At 30.2% G+C, this 7,500-nt stretch overlaps 1 non-coding gene across 1 annotated transcript in view; it reads left to right on the top strand.

Annotated features, from left to right (window-relative positions):
• Positions 1-5,913, top strand: part of LOC122257699 (uncharacterized) — an 18,708-nt gene extending 12,795 nt beyond the window's left edge. The window contains exons 8-15 of the transcript XR_015192505.1: positions 1-59; positions 642-931; positions 1,262-1,369; positions 1,614-1,777; positions 1,883-2,008; positions 4,096-4,227; positions 5,412-5,529; positions 5,735-5,913. The exon at positions 1-59 is cut by the window's left edge and continues 126 nt beyond it. This is a non-coding gene — a transcript (uncharacterized LOC122257699). The remainder of the gene's footprint in view (positions 60-641; positions 932-1,261; positions 1,370-1,613; positions 1,778-1,882; positions 2,009-4,095; positions 4,228-5,411; positions 5,530-5,734) is intronic.
• The last annotated feature ends 1,587 nt before the right edge of the window (positions 5,914-7,500 follow it).

Here is a 7,500-nt window from a genome sequence, read left to right as displayed (position 1 = left end):
ATGCAAGCAAGCCCTGGTTTCAGTATCAAATTCACTTTAGTTGTACGCCCAATTGGGATGTAGGGTTTTAGAGTTAATTGGTTGGAGTGTTTTTTTGTTTTTTTGTGTGGTGTGGTGGGTTGCTTTGTTTTAAATATCCAGGACTGTCCTTTTTTTACAATAGAAATTTTGTGTTATCCAAACTTTGAGGAGAAAAACTTGATTGACTTTTTTGCTTTACAAAATAGATGATTTTAAAAGAAATACTAGGAATTACTTGCCTTATAATCATAACATCTTTTTGTCTGTTTTATTAATCAGTGTCTTCTAAAATATTTTAAAGCTCATTAGTAGCTCATTATATAGATTATACAAGTAAGAAATATTCATTTTTATGTTAACCCATCCCCGACGGGGGAATTCTAGCCTTGAATGTCCAAATGCCGGGGCGTTCAAATTATTAGGCCTAAATCAATTGAATGGCTGGCACAATACTGTGCCGCCCGGCCACTGGGCTTTTGAATGCGCGGTACACATGCTGTACCACCCGTCCTGTGTGGGTTAACATGGAAAGGATTAAAGAAGAACAAAGATAAAATGGACTTAAATGAAAAGCTTTCATGTAAAAACTTTTTGTACTTATCCTTTTCTCCATTCTCCAGGGATCCAAAAATTGCCCTTCGACTACAACAAAATGGAAGAGTATGAGCGACAACAATACTTATCACAAGATTACCACAACGTCACGGGAGCCAGCGCAACCAGGGCCAGCACCATGAATGTGGAAGAGGTGATAGAGTTCCTCAAGTCTGTTACAGAGGAAAACTGCAAGCGGTTCCCCCCGGATGACTTGGTGCTGCGAGGGGACATTGGCTTTGGAATGGAAAAGCAGTTCGAGAATGAGGCCAGGATGGCCTTGCGCCTGGCCAATTTCCTCAGTGCTTTCTTGCAGGTGGGGATCTTGGCCTAGGGTGTTCTTTCTTCTATTTGTCTTTTGTGTTATATCTGTTCTCTGTTCTTTGTTTTTTTTCCCCTTTTCTTCTTTGCATTACTTACCTTACTTTCTGAAAACTTCTCTCATTGCTTATCTTGTTTTTTTTCATTCTTGTTACTTTTTCTATGCTAATTTCATATTCTTTTTATTTTTTGTTGTTTCCCATATCTTTCTCAGTACATGAAAAATGATAGATTGCATATTTTGTTTTCATGTGAATCTTTGTGTACTGTTCCCAATTTCAAAAGTATTCCTCTTGTCAAACGATAGTCTTTCATCTTGTTAAAGGTGGTTGACCATTCGGAGATCTTCTCTGGTGTTCGAGTTGTGGATCAGCATTTGTCTGAGGACCAGATGATGGGTGAAGTCTTGTCCATTATTCTCGGAAACAGTAGGGTAAGGAACTTGCTAATTTGGCACTGTGTTTGTTTGGAATACATAACCTTGATATATAGGAATGAGAAGGATGCTTATTCTCTCTCTCTTTCTGTCATCCTGTTTTGATGGCATGATTTTTATGTTTTAATTATCAAACATTTTGTCTGTGAATTATTTATTTTGGATTTGAAAATCTTGATTTGATTTTTATTGTAGAAAAAAATTTATTGGACTTTGTGATTCTTCCTCTGTTCACAAACAGGTTTGGGCATCAGGAATGTACTGGGACCGTAGCAAGTTTACAAACCGCACCCTGTTTGCCCCCTTGGCTTACAAAACGGAATTGAATACACGAAAGTTCGGAATGGAAGATTTGGCTCGTCTGAACTCCTCCAGGGAAGCATACACTAATAAGCCTTGGTTTAGGTAAACACAGAAAAATTATTTTTGATTTTTACAACTACATACTTCCATTATTTACTAGATCTTATTATCTTAATTGTATATATTCATTATTTATTATTTTCCCAGGAAATTGAAGAGTAGATGGTCAACTAATTTTGATGACCTGGAGAAATACTGGATTAAACTAAAGCTGAGACATAACTCTACTGGGATGCACTCCGTTAAATATGAAAGATACCCAACGTTTTACAAGTAAGTTTTATTTCAGTGTACCTTCCATTAAATTATTCAAATTAGTTAATACCTGGAAAGTAAAAAAGAAAGGATTTCAATGCTGAATAAGAGGTACCAAAGAAAATACTGTTTAATTCTGTGTGGAATTCTTCAGATACTAGATTGTTAGGTTGCTAGTCAACACTGCCTTTTTTTTTTTTCTTTTACTATTACTGGTTAATTTTATAGGGGTTATGTTATACCCGTTATAAGGGTTGCATTAAGGGGTTAATCTTTACTGAATATATACTTTAAGAGATACATCAGAAAGGGTCATGTTTGAAAAAAAGACATCAAGCACAGGTAAGTAGACCACATCAAAGAACTTCTTAACCCATTCACGCCAGGCAATTATTTGCCTAATGCTGCTCCCGCCATGCAGATAAAAATCGCACGCAGCCTTGGTGGCTGATATCTCTCCCAGGGCGATGCAGCACTGCACCTCTCAGAGCGCTCCACGCTTGCCCGATTCTACAGAATGCTGAGAGGCATTTTTTATATTTTTAAGTCTTTTTTGACAGGTCAAGAACAAAGTGTTTATACAAATGCAAGTACAATGAATATATACACATGTAACTATGTAAAACTTGCATTTAGAGAGATCTCTCAACATGATGGGACATCATATGACCGGAGCATAATATTCCCATGAAATTATAGCACATCATCCGGCACTAATGGGTTAATTAGGCAAGACCTAATAGACTTGAACACAACAGAGAACTTAAAGGCAATCCCATCCTGAAATGTAATATTGGAGCTGCTCCTTGGCATGTTGAAAAAGGGTCAAAACACTGAGTTACAAAATTACAAATGAAATGCAGACAGCCTCTGGAGAAGTTAACATCAACAAAGAGGTCATAATTGCAAACATCTGTGAATCTGGACACTTCCCAACAAATGAAAGAATCCATATTCATCACAATTAAAAAGAAAGATGAATTTCTTGAACGTTCTGACATCAGTTTAATGTGTTATATGAGAAAAATCTTGATGTGAGTTGTTATTGATAAGATAAAGAAAATCATTCACACAGAAATCAGCTTGAAACAATTTGGCTTCCAAAGAGGAAGAGGAACAAGAAATACTATTTTTATTTTGAGATGATTGACAAAGAAATATACCGATGCCAAGAAATGCCTTCACTACCTTTCTTGACTACGAAATTCTAAATTAATACACACCAAAACTACAAAAGACTTAGAATAACTAGGAACTAATGAGAAAGACATGTGATTTCTGAAAAACAGGTACTGGAACCAATTGATGGAATGGACACAAATCAAAAGAGGCATAAGACAAGGATGTGCCATACCATCTGACCTGTATGCTGAAGTAACTATATGTAAAATAAGACAGAACAGACCATCTGAGCTTTACTATCAATTGCATAATTTTCCAAAACATCATATATGCTGATGATTCAGTACTTCTAGCTAGAGATAAAGAAGAGGTAGAACAACTTTTTGTATTTATCTACATTATTTTTACAAGTGAATAAAAGTATGTCTATACAAATGGAAGTCATATCATTGTGTACATGCATAATGATGTAAGACGTGTGCTTTGAGGGAGAACTCATGACTTGATAGAATGTCACTTGGCAGGATCAAAATATTCACATGATGTGATATCAAGCCTCCCGGTGTGAATGGGCTAAAGAAAAGATGAGCTTCATGGGAATCATGAATTTTATTGGACATGTGAGAAATGACTTGATGAAAATGCTATGCCTAGAAGGGAGAAAAAGCTGGGAAAGCTGTAGACAGGAGCTGCTACAGAATCTGGCATCAAGGATGGGGTATGAGACTTTGAGCCTGCTGCGGCTGGCATTAGACAGAATGGTTTCAAAGATGTGGTCGCCAACATCAGACTCTGATATGGCACAATAATTATAATAGAAATATTCTTTTGAACTTTGAATTTTCACTGAATTTTTCATATATTTTTTTCATCATTATTTTTATTTTGTCAATATTTATGTTTATTTGTATAGTCTGTCTATATTTAGTCTTATTTTACTTAAATTTTGATTTTCTAATAATTTTCATTTTATTGCGTGACAGGGCAGCTGAACTTCAGCATGGCCAGTGGAGTATCCCCGAGTTTGACTGTGATGGATTTGTCAAGAAGTGGGTTGTTCACTACACAGCTCCGTTCTTTGGCTGGGATGCGCTACGGTCAAAGCTTGAGTTTAAGTAAGTACAATTATTTACCTCAATGTATTAACTGTTCTTTTATTTTTGTATTCATTCATTTTACTGTGCTTGCAAGATTACTGGTGGTGTGTGGAATAGTGCAAGTATGTTTAAAGGTTGTTATATAGTCTAAATAGAATGTTCATTTATTTATTTATTTTATGAGATGATGTAAAAACAGAATATTATTCTTTTAGACAAAAATTTTATTCTGGAACAGGTATTATGTTGGTTTTATATTATTTTTAATCTTTACATTACTGGAATCAAGAATTTCGGTAGATATGGTAATTTTATCCTTGTTGATATTATATAAAAATAAATAAAGAAAATCTGTATTGTTGTCTTAAATACATTTCACAGTCTTCAATTCATTTCTGAATACTGTAACATGAAACTATTTATTGATATTATCAAATCCAGTGATGAGTGATTGTATCGACATGTGCCATGATGAGAGTGGGCTCAAATTCTTTATAACACCTGCATATATCATGACGATTGAGGCTGCTCTCTGTTCTGCCTATAGTTTTATAATTCTGGTGGCATTAATTCTCAAGCTACAGCCCTGCATCATCAGCTTAAGCTTTTTTTAATTCTTTTTTTGAAAAACAATAGGATCAAAGACACTGGCACTCCCAAGAGTTAGCGGCTACGCTATTCGGTCCTGCTCTTTTCTCAGTAGTTGTCATTGTCAGCACTGACTTCGGTCGCGTCCTCTACCTCCTTCTTGGTCTCCCCTTCTTTCTCTTTCCGTAACCTTCCTGACTGGCTGGTCCTTGGGCCAATACCACCTCTTGCGACATGGCCAATGAAGTAAAATTTTCTCTTGTTGATACTTCTCTCAGTCCAACTGACTTTGAGGATGCACCAGTAGCACCAGAGTTCGAACGATTTCAATCTCTCTTTGTCTGCCTTTTTGAGTACCCAGCACTCGCACCAGTATGTTTGATGGGGAATATTAATATATTCAGAATCTGCATTTTTGTTTTCAACTTTATCACAAAGGTGTAAAAGAGGGCAAGGGGGCTAAATATCATCTATTAATTTTTACCTCAAATGGGCAACCTTGATGTTACTCTTAGTGCAGCTGCTAGTGCACTCTGCATATTACCATTGGTTTAAAACTATATTGTTTGATCTAATTAGTATGTATTTCTCATTTTCTTTTATTATTTGTTCAGGGGTGCTGTCAGAGTCACTATGGACCTCATGAAGCTAGACATCACCCAATGTCCCGAAGAATTTTACGTCCAAAATGCCTTTAAGGACACTCACCGCTGTGACAGAAGGTCATCCTATGTAAGATCTTATGTATTGTCTCCTGTTATTACAATCACTTTGATAATTTTGTAATTTGACACACAATATTTAGAGGAATTTCTTATTTCTAATATGTAGACCAATTAAAAAATATATATATTTACATGCTTACAGTCTGACATGCTTTTCTCCCTCTGCCGTACTTAATCTTAAAGATTCATGGTCAACAAACCCTTTCTTGCAGTGCGTTCCAATCCAAGGCCGAGGATTTGATACCGGTGGTTACAAGTGTGAGTGTATTCAGGGCTTTGAATATCCATTTGAAGATCCCATTACATACTTTGACGGACAGTTGGTGGAGGCAGAATACTTGAACATCATTCGTAACAAGAAGACAAGGTGAGTGAACATAGTATTTCAGGTGATAACATGGGGTAGGTTAGAATTATGATGTTAAGAGGGGAAAATCTGTTAGTCTCCACTGGTTACATCATATATATATATATATATATTTATTTAATTATATAATATTATATATAATATATATAAAATAAATAGATATTAGATAGTAAATATTATAGATTATATATAGTATATATATATAATATAAATATTTATAATTTATTTCAACTGTTTTTGTAGATAAAAGTATAGTAAGTATATTTAATTAAATATATATATATTATAAATTTATAATAGATATAAATATAAATATATATAAATATATATATATTTTTATATATATATTATATATATATAAATACTGATTTAATATATTAATATCTATATATAGTTAAATTATCTATATTAGAGAATAAATATCTATATTTATATATATATATATATAAATATATATTATTTATTATAATATATATATAAATATATATAGATTAGATATAATATATATATAGATATAGGATAAAAGATATATATATATATATATATAGTAAAATATTAGATATATAAATATATAATATAGATATTTGAAGATGTATATTATATAGAATTTAAATAATATATTTTAGACTATAAAAATATAATATATATATATATATATAGAAAGATATATGATATATATGATTATAGATATAATTGATATATATAAATTACAGATAATAATTTATATATAAATATAGATATAAATATGTATATATAATATATATATATATATACTAAGTATATTATATATATTTATTTATATATATATATATTGATATATATAGATTTATATATATATTTAAAATATATATATAGTAAGGATAGAGTTATATATAATATGATATAAATATATATACTTTATATATATATTTATATACTTTATATATATATATATATATATATATATATTATAATATATTTATATATATATATATAGATATATATTTAGTAGATAGAGATTATATAGTATAGATATATGTATATTTATATATATATATATTAATATAAATCAGTAGTATGTAGTATATATATATATATATATAATAATATATGTATTGATATATTTTAATATATATATATATATATATATTGTTATATATATAAAGTATAATATATAAATATATATATATTATATAGTATATATATTGATATTTTTTATAATATAAGTATAGATATAATATTTATTAGAGAAATTATATATTGTAAATATATTATATAATAATAAATATAGTATAAGATACTTATAAATATAAATATAAAATTATATATATATAGATATAATTATATATATTTATAGTATATATATATATATAAATAATATAGATATAATAATTATATCTATATCTATATAGAATATTGATAATTATATATATATATGATATATTTATGATTGATATAATAATATATATAGATATATATAATTATATTTATATATATATATATATAAATATGTGTGTGTATATTTAATTATTATATATATGAATATATATATATATATATGGTATATATATATATATATGAGATAAGGATATATTATATATTTATAATGAATTATATATAATATATATTATA

This window comes from Penaeus japonicus, unplaced genomic scaffold, assembly GCF_977035675.1.
Source record: "Penaeus japonicus unplaced genomic scaffold, GWHDUDI00000001_assembly GWHDUDI00000029, whole genome shotgun sequence".
In the NCBI taxonomy this organism is placed as follows: domain Eukaryota; kingdom Metazoa; phylum Arthropoda; class Malacostraca; order Decapoda; family Penaeidae; genus Penaeus; species Penaeus japonicus.
This window is presented reverse-complemented; position numbering and strand designations above follow the sequence as displayed.